Source organism: Talpa occidentalis, unplaced genomic scaffold (assembly GCF_014898055.3).
Source record: "Talpa occidentalis isolate TD23 unplaced genomic scaffold, MPIMG_talOcc4v2.1 talOcc4.10, whole genome shotgun sequence".
NCBI classification, from domain to species: domain Eukaryota; kingdom Metazoa; phylum Chordata; class Mammalia; order Eulipotyphla; family Talpidae; genus Talpa; species Talpa occidentalis.
In genome coordinates, this window is record NW_023600993.1 from 2,452,562 (window position 1) to 2,468,406 (window position 15,845).

Here is a 15,845-nt window from a genome sequence, read left to right on the forward strand (position 1 = left end):
GGCCAGCAGGGAGGCTGCAGGGCCCCTGGACTTCTCCAGGACAAAGACAAGGGACTGGGGCCCCAGGCGCCCACCGCATCGCTGTGACCGCCTCACCCTGGGCTCTCGGCGGAGGCCCCCCAGCCTTCTCCTGGCGCGGCGCATCCTTTCCCACGTTGCTCCAGAGCATCTCCGAGGCGCGCCCGCGACACAGGAGAGGGTGTGCCGAGGCCCGCTGGGAGAGCAGCCGGCACGATCCCCTCGCATCGCCGGCGGTGCCCCTGGGTCGGAGACCACAGCGCCGGCGCTGTCCCTGCTGCCCGGCTCGCGGGACTCTCAGTGGCCAGACACCCACACGGGTCTCTCAGGCACCTGGACCCGAGTCTGCTGGGATGCCTGGTCCAGTCCCAGCCCCACATCCAGTTTTCTAAGGTCCCGATACCAAGTAGGGAAGCCATCTGTATCCCCAAGTTCCTCCATCCTGGCAGGTGACTGGTGACCGCCAGACCTGCAAGCTGACCTCTTTACTAGGGCCGGCAGCGCCGGTGGGTGGCCACTGGCGGAAGCGGAGCAGACACTCTGCTGGGCACTGGGAGAGCTGCTGTGCTAATGGGCTCGCTCACTCCTTGCAACACGAGCACTGTCTTATGCCCATTTCACAGGTAAGAAAACCACGGCCCAAGAACATGCAGCGAGTTTGGTGTCGAAAATGGAATTCCAGTCCTACACCGACCAGCCACCACTGCCTGTGATCTTGACCGCCGGACACCGGCCATCCCCACGCGGAGCTGTGACGAGGATGGATGCACGAGCAGGAGGGGTGGAAGCTGGGTGTGTGTTAATAGGGGAACGCAGGCACTAGAACGATGACATCCTATGTCAAGGGCATAACCCAGCAAAGACGATTTTGCTCCTCACCTAGCGATCTGACGAAGCGCTTCTGGTGGCTCGTGGCCTTGCAGTGATTCAGGAAGCAAGGTCGTCTCTTCCCAGGGCTCTGCCGTCCCTCGGGGCCCGGGGACCTCACTTCCAGGAGGAGAGGGACAGAAGGAAAAGGATGCCCTCTCTTCTCATCTGCCTTGGCTCAGAAGAGACACCTGTCACTTCTGCACCCACCCACCAGCCAGCGCTACTCACGTGCCCGCGCACAAGCTGGCCCTGAGTTCTCTCCTGGAAAGACACTTCTCAGCATCAGCTTTAAACCGTGGCATGGACGCGGGTGCATACAATATTTGCTAAGAAGTTCATCATCTCTCACTGACCGTAAGTTCCTTCAGTGGTTTCACAAAGTAATGTCTGAAACACGTGAGGTCCTTCCAATATGGCGGGTTCCTTCCACTATGACGGGGTTCCCATGGCAACCGCTCCAGGCAGAGCATGTGTGGAGTGCAGATGCTCCACAGCCTGATGTTTTCATCATCTGAAAAGTGGAGGTGTCTGTGGCTCTTTCCTTCATGTCCAGGGTGTGTGTGTGGAGGGCCCATCTCGGCCTTCCCGCAGGCAGGCGGTCCCGAGGGCTCCGGAGGCAGCAGCCCCACGCAGACGCCCACGACTCCCTGGAGAGAGGCTCTCAGAGACACGGTTTCCACACACTGTTTAGAAATACACGGCTGAGAAGTGTGGAAACATGCTGTCCTGGTTTACTCAGCTCGCTCGGTGAGCGCTGCCATTGCCACCAGCTGCTGGGTGTGGAAGTCGTTGAAAAGTGAATCACCTGGCACTGCCGCCACCAGCTCCCAGCAGAAGCTCCCCTGCCCATCTCTTGGTATCAACAGAAAGTTGCTGCTGCTCCAAAGTTCTAAGAAGCCTAAGAGGGCACCGGTCCCCTCCCCCAGGGGCATTATTCATCCTCTGGCACACGGATCCCCTCTCCTTGCTTGGCAGTATATTGTCGTTTGAAGTCAGGGAGTGTGATGCTGCCATTTTGGTTCTTGTCAGGATTGTGTTGTCTCTTTGGGGCCTTTCATAGTTCCAAAGAAATGTTATGATTTTTTTGGTTCTATTTATGTGAAGAAATAGTTTGAAAGAAATAGATTGCCATTGGGATTTTTAAAAAAGATTTATTTTATCATGCATACAAGAGCTGGGGTACAGGCCAGAGATGCAGGGGTGAGAGATTCACCAGAGACAGAGTGGGGAGCAGAACAGGCAGACTGACTGAAATCCACTGCTGACGGGAGCAGCAGGGAGACAGGAGAGGTCTGCTGTGCCATGTGGGCAGCTCCCTGGCCGGAGATGGAACTCGTGCTGCAGAGGCTGCAGACAGCTTCATGGTACTGAGACTTAACCCCGGGCACCTCCAGGGAGGCCTGCCATTGAGATTTTTGACAGGGATTGTATTGAATCTGTGTATTGCTTTAGGTTACCAATTGTTAACAATGTTGATTCTTCCGATTTATAAGCATGGGGTATCTTTCCATTTCATTGTAGCTTCTATTTATTTTAAAAATGCCAGTGGTTTTCATTGCACAGGTCTTCTACCTCCTAGGTTAACTTTATTTATTCCCAGATGTTTTCTCTGTATTTGGGTGCATTTGTAAATGGTGTTGTTTTCTTAATTTCTCTTTCTGATGGCTCATCGTGTACAGAAATACACCTTGTTTCTGTATATTGATTTTGTAGCCTGCGGCTTTTCTGCATTTATTTCTAATATTTTTTTGTGGAGTCTTAAGGGTTTCCTGTGCATAAAATCATGTCTGCAAACACTGGTAGTTTTACTTCTTCTTTTCCCGAATGAATGCCTTTTATTTCTCGTTCTTACTCTGGTTAGCACTTTACTATGATGAATGGTTGTTATGAGAGTGTACACCCTTGTCTTGTTCAAGATCTTGGGGAGAAAGCTTTCAGCTTTTCACCATTGAGTATGATGTGGGTTTGTTACATGTGGCTTTTCTTATGTTAAGGTACGTCCCTTTTATAACCCATTTTATTGAGTTTTCTTGAGTTAAATCATAAACGGTTGTTGACTCTTGTCAAATGCCTTTTCTCTATCTATTGAGATGATAATGCAGCATTTTATCCTTCACTTAGTTGACGTGGTATGTCATGTTGACTGATTTGTGTATGTTGAACTAGCCTTGCATCCCATTTGATCATAATAAATGATCCTTTTTATGTATTGTTGAATTTGACTTGCTAAAATTTTGTCAAGGATTTTTGCATCTATGTTCATTGGAGATATTGGTCTGTAGTTTTCCTTTTTTTTTTTAAAAATATTTATTTTATTTATATAAGAACCAGGGTACAGGATGCGCGGGAGGGTGAGAGGATTCACCAGAGACAGAGTGGGGAGCAGAACAGGCAGAAGGACTGAAAATACTGCTGAGGGGAGCAGCGGGGAGACAGGAAAGGTCTGCTGCACCATGTGGGTAGCTCCCTGGCTGGCGGGGATGGAACCGGTGCTGCAGAGGCTGCGAACAACTTCACAGTACTGCGCTCAACCGCCTGCACCACCCTAGTTTTCCTTTTGTTGTGGTGTGTTTGTCTCTTTTTAGATTCAGGATTATGTTGTCTTCATAAAACAAGTTAGGAAATTTTCCATTTTCAGTTTTTTTTTGAAGTGTTTGGATGTTTTTCTCCTATTAACCTCAGTTCTGTGAATTAGAATTTAATACCCTGCTCTCACATAGAGTTATAACTTTCTGGTTCTTTCTATTTACCACCTGCTCAATTTTTGTGAACATTTTTTTAAACTCACATAGGAAAGCTTCTCTCAACATTCCTTTTAAAGTAGGCCTGGCAGGGCTTCCCCGGGGGCGCAGCGGTTGAGCGCTGGGTTGCGAAGCTGCGCGCGGCCTCTGCGGCGCCGGTTCGATCCCCGGCTGCTCCCCGGCCACCAGAGGAGGGTCCCACATGGCGCGCAGACCTCTCCTGCCGCCCGCTGCTCCGCTCAGCAGTGTGCTTTGGTCCTTCTGCCTGCTCTGCTCCCCGCTCTGGCTCTGGTGAATCCTCTCACCCTCCCGCGCTTCTGACTGTACCCAGTGCTTGTATAAATAAATAAAATAAATAAATAAAAATAAATCTTAAAAAAATAAATAAATAAAGTAGGCCTGGCGAACTTCAGCTTTTGTTTGTCTGGGAAAACCTGTATTTCTCTGTCATATCTGAAAGATAGCTTTGCTAGATAGAATATTCTTCACAGTGTTGATCTTTGAGTATTTTGAATATATTGTTCCACTCTCTCCTGGCCTGTAGAGTTTCTGCTGAGGTGTCTCGTGATAGCCTGATGGAGTGCCTTTATAGGCTGCATGCTTCCCATGCCCAGCTCACAATCCCTTTAACATTCTTTCTTTGTCACTGACTTGAGTTTCGCTGTTATGCATCTTGGTATAGGTCTCTTTGCACTTAGGTAACTATGCAGCTAAGCTTCATAGACTTGCTCATGCAGTTTCTCCCCAAGTTTGGAAAGTTCTCAGCTATTTTTATTTCTTTTTTTTTTTTTTTTTAAGATTTATTTATTTATTTATTTATGCAAGCACTGGGCACAGTCAGAAGCGCGGGAGGGTGAGAGAATCCACCAGAGCCAGAGCGGGGAGCAGAGCAGGCAGAAGGACCGAAGCACACTGCTGAGGGGAGCAGCAGGCGGCAGGAGAGGTCTGCATGCCATGTGGGACCCTCCTCCGGTGGCCGGGGAGCAGCCGGGGATCGAACTGGCGCCGCAGAGGCTGCGGGCAGCTTCACAACCCAGCGCTCAACCGCTGCGCCACCGGGGAGGCCCTCAGCTATTATTTCTTTGAATAAGTTTTTTTCTCCCTTCTCTCTCTCTTCACCCTCTGGGATCCTCATTGTCCTTATGGTGCCTTTCCTAATGGAACTGGATAGATCGCGTAGCATTTCTTCTTCTTTTGTAAATCTTATTTCTCTTTTGCCACCTGATGACTATGTTTCTAAATTTGAGTTCATCCCTCCATTGGGTCTATTCTAGTACAAAAACTTTCCATAGCATTCTTCATATAATTTATGATGTTGTTCCCATGCTGAACCTCTGTTAATTTTTTATAGTTTAATCTCTTTTATAAAGTACTCCCTCTCATCAAGTTTCTTCCTGAGCTCATTGGATTGCTTTTCTGAGTTTTATTGTCTCTCTTTGAGTTTCTTCACAATAACTCTGTTAGGGTCAGTTATCTGTTTGATTTGGGGGGAGTTATTATTCTCTCTCTTTTTATTTCATATCGTTTCACGTTGCTTGTCTGCACATTTGGCTCCATCCACCACGTTTTCTGGCCCAGCTTTCTAATAGGATGCTGTTCTTTGTATTCTCAGTAGGTGGTGCAATGGCTTTAGTTTTTGGTCTGTCTGCTCCTAATGTCATTAAGTGCATTACCAACTCCAGCTTGGGGTGGTGGCTTTAGCTGCGCGCTCTGGTTCGACAACCACACTGGTGAGGATGTGAGGTATGTGGAAGGATCCAGTCATTGCCCTGGGCAGGAGAGGGGAATCTGACTCATCTACACTGTCCCACAACCTCCCCTCCTCCTTGGAGTCACTGGGTTGTTGGAACTCCCTGGGGCAATGGCTCTGAGCTGCGGGACTGGAAGTGGTTCCTGCTTTCTGCACACGTTCCTGGTGGAGGTCCCGTCCACGGACTGCGCCTCGCCTTCAATGCTCTGTGAAACCCTTGGGCTGAGGGTTTGGGGTTTTTTGCTGTCTCTGCCCTCCGCTCTTGGGAACCTCAGATCAGGTCGGCTGCTCACAAGTCTGTCTCCCTGATCCTTTGTCTCTATGACTGAGATGCACCTTCAGATACACAGCTGCATGAATCTCTCCTGGTCCTGGTGTGAGAATCGGAGAATTCTGCTGCTCTGTAGTTGATTAATTAGTTGAATTTTAAAGAGGAGCTCCAGAAAGAGAAGTGACTTATGTGCCATATATACCATATCTCTGGGCTCATTCCCTGTGAATGAAATTTTTAATGGTAAGCAAATTGTGTGTGAGTAGATGTACGACTAGACTGATATGGACCAGGGATGTTCCTTAGGTGGATGATTCTCCATTTGCATCCAGATTCTTTTTTTCATGCTTCTAGACCCTACTCCGGATCCCTCTTGACTCCACCCTTCCTCAGAGGCTCCTCTTGGTTATTTTAATAGCTAAAAAATTATTCTTTCCCCTTTGAGACTGAAGAGGAATTCATCCTGTGAATAAGAGTCATTTTGCTCTTTTCTCACAGTCTTGTGTAGCATCCCAGGTCTATTTCCCTCAGAAGCTTTACGGCAAAGTCTTTGAAAGCCACTTACTCATCAGGCAAAGGTTAATTTTATTAAAACTGAAGGACAAATTTATAAACCTGTCTAAGTAGGAACACAGTAAAATATGCTAGAAACAGATTCTCAACTGGGGTCCTCCAAAAGTAGAGCCTAGTACAAAGTCTTGCTCATAGCTAGTTCAATGGGGAATGTGGACCTGGGGGAACAGTGACACAGGGAGGCCAGGGGGCAGCAAAGTTTGGAAAACCGGCACCAGGATCGCCTATCACGTGGCTCCCCCACTCTCTGGATAAAGGAGCTTCATGCTTCATCCCACCGGGACTCATTGGGAAACCCTAAGGATTTCATTTCTGAACCGTGTGCCTGCAGGACAACAGAGGAGCTTCTCTAGATCCAGCTCCTGTCCCCCACTGGTCAAGGCGGGCCTCGTGGGCATAAAGCTCATGCTTTTCCAGCCTGTGCCAAGGCAATCCCAGGTCCCAGAGCAGGACGAACGGTCCAAAGTGCAGGCTGTGTTAGTGTGGCCTAACACTGACCCCCCACAGGGAGGGAGGCCAGTCCTTGCACCATCTGGGGTCAAAAGGATATTGAAATGGTGTGTAGAGGTGCCCTATAGAGCAGATCAGCCCACAGAAGGGCCTCTCAACCCCTCATTATGTGGAATTCTCTCTGAATGCCTCCCGCCCCGCATTTCTACTTGGTCATTTGGGAGTGAGGCAGAGGAAGTTTTCTATATTTTTTTCCTCCTTCCATCCTCCATCCCTCCCTCTGCCCCTTTCCTTTTAAAAAACTAAATATAAATAGAAGTTGCAGTGATGGATTGCCTCACCTCAATGGAAATTCTTTCGTACCGTATCCCTTGGGATCAGTCCCCACGTGGATGTCAGGATGTACACTGCCAATATCCAGACAGGAGGGGAAGCAAATTGTTACTATTGAAAAAAAAAATCTGAGTAGTATAATCCAAAACCAAGAAACATTTTAATCTTTTCCAGTGCTTTTTAATCAAAGAATGTCCAAGACTTGGGCTGTGTCCTTGCATGGATGATGGATATTGGCATATAGAATTTGAAACATTTGTCCTGTACATGAGCTAATAGCTGCTTTTCAGGTATTTAGAAATGACAGGTTAATCTCTCACTGGCAAGTTTGGGCATCAAGCCACAGCGTGAGAGGGCTGTTTTCTTGGACTGTATGGGTCCCTGAAGGAGCCCTTGCATTAAATCAGGCGTAGTAATGCCCCGGCTTTCCTGCAGCCACTATAAGAACAGCCAAGAAAATTGGCGATTCTGTTGTCTATAGACATGTTGGTGGTGATATCTCCATTACATTAGTCCTCACACCTCTTATGAAGGAGAAAGTCCTCTGACATCGACTCTGCTTTCTTTTGAACAACCACTCTGTGTGTGTGTGTGTGCGCGCGTGCGCATTTGTGCATGCATGCAAAATCAGTTAAAATACATTTTTTAAGATTTATTTTTATTTACTCATGCATACAAGAGCTTCAGTGCAGACCAGAGCTGCTGGGGTGAGAGGACTCACCAGAGACAGAGTGGGGAGGAGAACAGGAAGATCTACTGAAATTCACTGCTGAGGGGAGCAGTGGGGAGACAGGAGAGGTCTGATGCACCCTGAGGGTCTGCTCCCTGGCTGGGGATCGAACTCGTGCTGCAGTGGCTTGATGGCGCCGAGACTTTAACTCCTGTGCCACCAGGGAGGCCCCTAAAATACATTTTAATCTTATATGCATGGGGCAAAATCAATCTTGAAAATAATTGCACTATCCTTTTTGCATGGCCACCTGCAAGTTTAGCACTAAATTTGCTGCCAACCTTTGTATAAGAATGAATGGCATGCATTTTAGGATTCTGACACTTCATTGGGTCTATCTTATTATTGGAACCTGGTTTTCCCTACTCCATTATATATTTGAGCCAGGAAGAAAGTCTTGTGTGTTGGGTAAGCCACCATCCATCCCTGCAGTCAGCATCCACCCAGCAGACAGGGGGCCGCCTGGGCTGTTTACCTGTGTGCACAGGTGCAGCTATGTGGTGGTCAACAGATCAAAGTGCTTCGTTAACGGTTGATCAATAGATGGTGCCTTGATGCCACCACCCCTCAGGTGCTCTCTACTGTGACCCTTCACAGGCTCCCTCCCCCAACGTCCCAGGATCTGGTATCAAAGTTTAACTTCAAGGGCCTCCCTGGTGGCACAGCAGTTGAGCACCAGGTTGCGAAGCTGCCCGCAGCCTCTGCAGCACCAGTTCGCTCCCCGGCTGCTCCCCGGTCACCGGAGGTGACCGGAGGGTCCCGCATGGTGCGCAGACCTCTCCTGCCGCCTGCTGCTCCCCTCAGCAGTGTCCTCGGTCCTTCTGCCTGCTCTGTTCCCCGCTCTGGTGAATTCTCTCACCCTCCCACGCTTCTGACTGTACCCAGTGCTTGTATAAATAAATAATTCTTAAAAAAAAAAAAAAGGTTAATGTCAAGCATGCAGGGGTCCCGGGAGCCTGCACCCCCCCCATGGCTAACTGGTCTTGTGCTGGCTGAGCATCTGCGGTCTCCCCTGGAGTGGGTCACTCATTTCTGACAATGCCATCACACAGCCTGGAGCATCAGCTGCCCCCGCCAACCCTGCACTGAGAAACCAGGATCCTGAGCGTTGGAGGCGCAGTATATTTTGAATCCTGGGGCACCCTGAGGAAGCCTGACCTGCCAGGGTGAAGGGAGCGCCCAGAAGACAGAGACCAGCCTCCCTGCTGGTCCTGAGATGCAGGGCTGTGAGCTGGTCCTAACTCAATTTCCAAAACAGAGACATGAAATTGCCATGAAGCTGGGATCACGAGGCAATTCGTATTGGTTACATAAGCATAAGGAATGATTATTGTTATCGAATTACCCTGTGCACTACCGAGGGTTGGCTTGACCCTAAAACACACCATCAGGAACTGTGGTTTTCCTGGCTCCTCCTAAGTTCAGACGAACGAGGTTTTGGACGGTTCTGTCCCTTCCCCACCTCGCCATTTTGTTCTCTGACGATATCCCACTCCCTAGGACGGGACCTGCACACAGTAGGTGCTTAATAAATGTCTGTTGGAGGAAACCACACTTTCAAAGGGTTCCTTTGTCCTTCTGCTCTGGTAGAAGAAATTGGCAGGCAGAATAGATCTATTTTCTACGTGGCAGCTTCCAGAATCTCCGCCCCTTGTAACAGAAGAAACCTCTGTTGGGAGTTAGAAATCAGCGGTTTCAATTTGCAACCTGTGTTCTTGAGGCAAGCTGCAATTTCCTGATTTATTAAGGCCCCAGCAGAGTTGACCAAAAATTAATCCGCATTATTTGAGGTTGGTAGCCGGGTGGCAGCGGCTCCTGGGACGCGTCCCGACCCGGGCCCTGTCTCGAGGGGCCCGAGGGGCTCAGGCATGAGGCGGCTTCAGACTCACTCTCCGGCTGCCAGGAGTCTGCGAGCGACTGGGCTCAGGGTGCGTTTCCCTTTGCTTTGCTAAGCCTCATTACGGGCTTCCCTAAACAGCCCTTCCCAGCTGTCTATTTTCCCCTTTCCTTTCTGAACCCACAACAGCCAAAGTCTCGGAGTAAAACACCCAGAGAGAACTGGCAAGAGGTTTACACTCAGCCGGTCTTAGTTGCACTAGGATTGCTCGCGCGGAGTTCAGACCAGCCGAGGGGGGGTCCTGGCCTCCGGGTGGCCGCCGAGGAAGCTGTTTCCGGAGCACTGCAGGTGTGTCTCGGTGTCTCCCGGACGCAGGCTAACTTTCAGGAGGATGATAACAGGGAGACGGGGGTTTGGAGCGATTGGCTGGTTGGAATGAGGCAGAATCATCAACCTACAATATATTCAGTGCAAAAGGCAAGTTTCCCGGCATCATTTTATGCTTATGCACATTATGTTTGCAAATGTGTGAGAAAAAATGGGTGAAAGCTGTGCACACTTAGGCAGTTTACCCACGTTCTCAAAGCCTTGGTTTTACCTCTGCGAAGCAGGGTGTGAAGTTTCTCCATCTAGGAAGGCGCGCGAGGGGGAGATGAATGGCCTCCGGGAAGTATTTTGCACATTACCCAACATGAGCCCGCGAGCCATTTCTTCTTCCTCCTCCATCCCCCTTCTACCCCCTCCAGGGAACTGCGATGGGGCGCCTGGGAGAGAACTGGGGTGGGGTCCGCTGTGGCATCCTGGGGTGAGGGGAGAGGTCAGGCAGGGAGGCGACCTCGGCAGGAAAGATGCTGCTCTCAGACTGTAAGGGCAGGAGCGCGAGCGCGGGCTGGAGCCGAGATGCCCACCTGGGTCTGGTCAAGGCAAGTGAGATGTTCCCAGAACCAGCCACACCTCTTGGGTGCGGTGGAGGCTGCAGTGGAGGCTGTGCCTTCTGCCCCCACACCCCAGTCCCTGGGTCTGCAGCTTTGCGGGGAGGTGACCTATACCCCCTTGGGATCAGGACGGTTCTGCAGGACACCTGCAGTCCTGGCGTGATTATTGACAGCACCCTCTTTACCCTCAAAAGGGCCCCCTTTTTTTAAGGATTTATTTATTTATGCACACAAGAGCTGGGGCACAGGCCAGAGGTGTGGGGGGTGAGAGGATCCACCAGAGACAGAGTGGGGAGCAGAACAGGCGGATCTACTGGAATCCACTGCTGAGGGGAGCAGCGGGGAGACAGGAGAGGTCTGCTGCGCCATGTGGGTAGCTCCCTGGCCAACTGGGGATCGAACTCGTGCCGCAGAGGCTGCAGATTGCTCCATAGTGCGGTGCTTAGCCCCTTGCACCACCAGGGAGGCCAAAAGGGTCCCATTTTGGATAAATACCAAGTTCCTCCTTCCCAGAAAGAATAGGGGACAGTGTGAGGGATGGGATGGTGACCCCAGTGCCGAAGTCCTAATCTGCAGCACCTCCAGGCAGCCTGATCTGGAGGTAAGGAGTCATTGACCAGAGTTACTGCGTGAAGATTCAAGATGAGGGGCCGGGCCTCGGTCAGTAAAAAGGGGCCTTGGGCTCAGCATACACAAGGAGGAGGCACACGAAGCTTCACTTGAGGTGGGCGAGCTCCCACACGCCACTGTAGGCTGGGGGAGGGCATGGGGGGCTCAGAACAGGCCTCCCCCCTCCCCGGCCCTGCCCACACCGGATCTCCCACTTCCAGCCTCCGGCCTCCAGCCCTGTGGGCACCACTTCCGAGGTCCGTGCCCCGCCTGAGTTCCCGCGGGCACACCCACCAGACACACCTGCCGCTCTCGGGTGTCCCTTCCAAGCGGCGCGTCTGCAGCTGGGGCTGGGGGGGCGGGGGGGCAGGGAAACATTTTTCTTCTTTCAGTTCTGAAATAATTTTTTGCTTTTTTCAGTTTCTTAGTAGGTGCGGTGAGTTTGAGCAGGATGTTTTGCTCCCCAAGGGGGAGGAGCGGGGGGAGGGGCACAGGGCTTCCGACCCCCCGGGGGCTGCTGGTGCCGGGGGTGCAGGGTTCGGGGTGCTTGTCTGGAGAGCGGTTCCAAGAGCAGACCGGCGCGTGCTGATCCTCTTTCTGCCTCCCCTGTGTGGGCCATCCCGGGCCTTCCGGGCAGCGTCAGCCCCGGACACTCCTGAGGGGCCTCCGCCAGGCCCTCGGCGCACCGGGTCTGGGGCAGGACGGTGGGGCCTGGGAAAGGACTGTGTGGAATCCATCATTTTCAGCGGGGGACATTTTTGCTCCCGGGGCTACCTGCCAGTGTCTGGAGATATTTGGGCGCCTCACTGGGGCGAGGCCAGCGGCGTGGGCACCTGCCAGGAGGAGGCCGGCGCTGCCAGGAAGCCCTCCGTGTGGCAGCCCGGGTGTGCACGCAGCACTTCCACGCAGCGTGTGAGGGCAGGTGAGCCAGGGGCGCTCTCAGGAGGAGGGGACTCCAGGGAGCATTTTCTGGGCGGCCTGCCCGTCGCGGGAGCTCAGAAGAGGGAGTGGTCCCACGAGGCTGGCATCCCCGGCTGAGAAGTAAACAGCAGGCGAGGGCGCACACCTGGGGCTGCCTTGAGCTCCCAAGCACCCGGCGGGCCAGGCAGACGTGGTTGCCTGCACCGGACTCCGGCTAGAAGAGGCGAGGGCGTTTTCCAAATGCCAGCAGTGGGGAGGGCCTGTCTTCTGCCTTTGGGATTCTCGGGCCTGTGGGTGTGTGTGGGCCCAGGTGTGTCCCAGGTGTCATCTGCAAGCCGCTCCCAGCTGCGGAGGGCAGGCGAGGTGCCCCCCATGGGCAGGGAGCAGTTTTCATGGACTGGGATTTCCTCACGAGGCACTGTCTGGGGCGGCTGCAAAATGAGCAATTCTCTGAGCCACCCCCGGCCAAGTGGCAGTGTTTTATAGAGGCTTTAACTGGGCCGAGTCACGCGGCTGGCTCAGATGGCCCAACGTCACCCCTCCTCGTGACATACTCCCTGGAGGCTGATCAGGGAAGGTGCGTTCCCAGGGGAGGAGGAGAAGCTTCAAATGCTCCAGGCCACTTTGTGGGTCTGCTCAGTGGCCGCGCTCCGCGGATGGTGCTCCCCAGGCTTCAGCCTTACTTACGGTGCGGCTGCTGAGCTCGGCGGGAGAACAGCTGCCTTCTCAGCCCCGCCAGGACCCCTGTTTTCCTTTCCCGGAGTTCTCCTCTGTCCTTTGAAAAGACAGGGCTGACATTCTGACCCTTCCAGGTTTGGGGGGGCAGTGACATGTTGGCTGAGGGGCAGTCCTGGCTCCTCTCTGACTCGGGCAGGTACAGAGAGCTCCTGTGGGTCAGGTGTGGGCACTGGGGCCGGAGATGCCGCGAGGCCAATGATCAGGCGAGGGTGGAGGCATCTGGAACGTGTCACGCCCATTTCAAATGCGATTCTACCGAAACAAAGTCCCAGGAGACTGTAGGAGCCCCCACTGACGGGCTCATCTACTCAGAGAGGCTTCCCTGGATTAGGTAGACGCGGTCCCTGCCTTCTGGGAGGTTATAAGTTAAAATCTCATCCTGAACTGTGACATTTCCTCTGTTGGCTGAAACCAGAATGCTCTGCAAGGAAGCCTGAAGCTCCGCTCCGTCGAGTTTACCCTCTTACACAACAGCCTCGTGGCCAACACAGGTCACTCTTATCTCCTGCCCCCGTCTCAGCACCTGCATTCCCAGGGCACTAGGATTCCTGATCTTTACACACCACTGGGGAACAGGGCTGAGTGCGTGACCCCACATTCCCCTGAACTTAATTCTATGCAACATTCAAAGGGCAGGCCCCCCCCCCCGGGACTTTGTCCACTGCTGGACCGACTCTTGTAGGAAATGCCTCCTCAGTTACAACACTGAGTAAGATGGGGATCCTCGCAGCCCTGTCTTATGGAGGAGAGACTGAGCTGAGTTGCTGTGTTTCAGAAACAGTAACTAGCGCTGTGGGGACGCTAATGCTGTGCTGGGCTCTGCTAGAAGAGCTCCCTCCGCGCACCTTCATCTGCTCCCCATAATAGACCTTTGAGGCAGACAGCAAGATCATCTCCCTTTGCAGAGCATGGAGGCTCAGAGAGGTTAAGCAGCTTGCCCAGGTCCCACAGCAGACAGGCCGAGGAGCTGCTAGGGGAACAAGCCATCTAACTGTAGGCTGTATGTGGTATGTGTCTCCTCGCCTTATCCATCCAACTTCATGTTGCTTTATTCAGCCCTTACTCAAATGCTATGAATTTGGTATTATGAGCCAGTCTGTAGGGAGCAGGGATGGCCGATGTGTAGTGTCTGCCAATTTCCATGGTGTCAATATTCCTGCTCCGGCCAATTTCAAGCTACCGAGGTGACACTGGTGACTCCAGAGTTGGGAAGAGACTTCAGTAGCTCTCACGATACGCTATTGCCAGCAGATGGACACCGTGCATGGAAATAACTTCAAGACCACACAGAATAGTATACTGTAGTAGAATATGAGGAAACGATGAATTTTGAGTGTTTAATGATTTTATTTTTAATAAAATGCATTTGGCAATCAGGGAAGTGAACAAAGGATGTGATTGAGTCATTCCCACAACATGTTCCAAACTTTGTGCATAAGAGGAAACTCTCCACCCCACTGATGGGCTTAAGTGTTTATGTAACAGTGTAATTCCCATCCAAAGTGGAGGTTCCAGGTTCCCCGCCCCACCTAAGGAAGGGTGGAGCTGAGCCAGGGGAAGCTTGAAAGAACCTGGGCGAGAAGGCTGGAGGAGGAGGCCCGGAGGAGGCACGTGGAGTGGAGACATGTGAAGAAGGTGCTCTTGCTTCTGGGCCTGGGGCTGGCACCAGGGACTTGGGGGGCTGGGAAGGACACACTTTAAGAGACAGAGACGTGGGTGTGCGACCGGGGGAGGCCGACAGTGGCAGCCTTTATCTTGACTTGTACTTTTGTTTTCCTCTGTTGATCCCAGACTTGCCTGGCCCCTCCTGTCCCTTTCCTATGGGGCCCCACCACAAGCTGCCTTGGACTTGGGGCAGCTTTCAGGCCTCAGTGGCCCCACTTCGGGGCAACCCTATTTGACTGGGCATTTACCCACAAGGGGATGGGTAGCTTTGGGTGCTTCATTTGAAAACTATATTGTTTCTCTTCTCTCTATTGCACACTAATTCTATTAAAGTTCTTTCTATTGAGGGTCTTATGCACTAGGAATATATTTTGTCTTTTTGTGGTGGCTGGCAGAACCCATTTAGACCATGCAGGTGTGGGGGCCCGACCCTGCCTGTGAACATTTATTTGATCAAAAAAGAGTAAACTGTTGCAGTGGGTAGCTTCAGAGACAGGTTTGGGGGCGCCAAGAGGATTTCCTTTATCTTATCACACCTCTGCACCCTTTGCTTTTTTACAACCATCACATTATACTTTTACAGTTAAATTATTTAATGAAGTTTTTTTAAAATGGGAAACCAGAATCAGGAGATGAGAAATGAGTTTTCTATAAACTCATGAGTCTGGTGGTGGACTATGATAGCTGTAAAGGTTGAGGAACGTTGGGTTCCTCACTTAACCCCTGGTGGTGCAGGGGTTCAGTCTCAGTGCTATCAACTAGCGCCAGCCACTGCGGCCTGAGTTCGATCCCCGGCCAGGGAGCTACCCCCACGGCGCGGCGGACCTCTCCTGCCTCCCCGCTGCTCCCCTCAGCAGTGCATTTCAGTCAGTCTGCCTGTTCTGCTCCCCACTCTGTCTCTGGTGGATCCTCTCACCCACCGCACCCCACCTCTGGCCTGCACCCCAGCTCTTGCATGCATGCGTAAATAAATAAAATAAATCTTTAAAAAATTGGCGCGGCGACCCACTCACACGGTTAAAAACGACACATTCAGTAAAAAAGAACAACTAGCACGGAGCCAGCCCGAGTCTGGCGGCCAGGGTGCCCGGGCGCCCGGCGGGTGCAGGGGCGGCCCCTGGGGGCGACGCGCCCCCGCAGAGGCCCCGCGGCGCCCCGCCAGCGCGGAGCGGCTCCTCTGGCCGTTCTGGCGGCCGCGTGGGGTTCCCCCGGGGCGGCCGGCGTCCCCGCCCTGGCTCCCGCCTCCCGCCTTCCGCGCCGCCGGGGCCGCGGGGGGGCGGGACCGGGACCGGGACCCCGGGGTCCCCGCGCGCGGGGCGCGGGGCGCGGGGCGCGGGGCGCGGGGCGCGGGGCGCGGGGCGCGGGCGCGGGGCGCGGGGCGGGGGCCCCGCCAGGGGGCGCTGC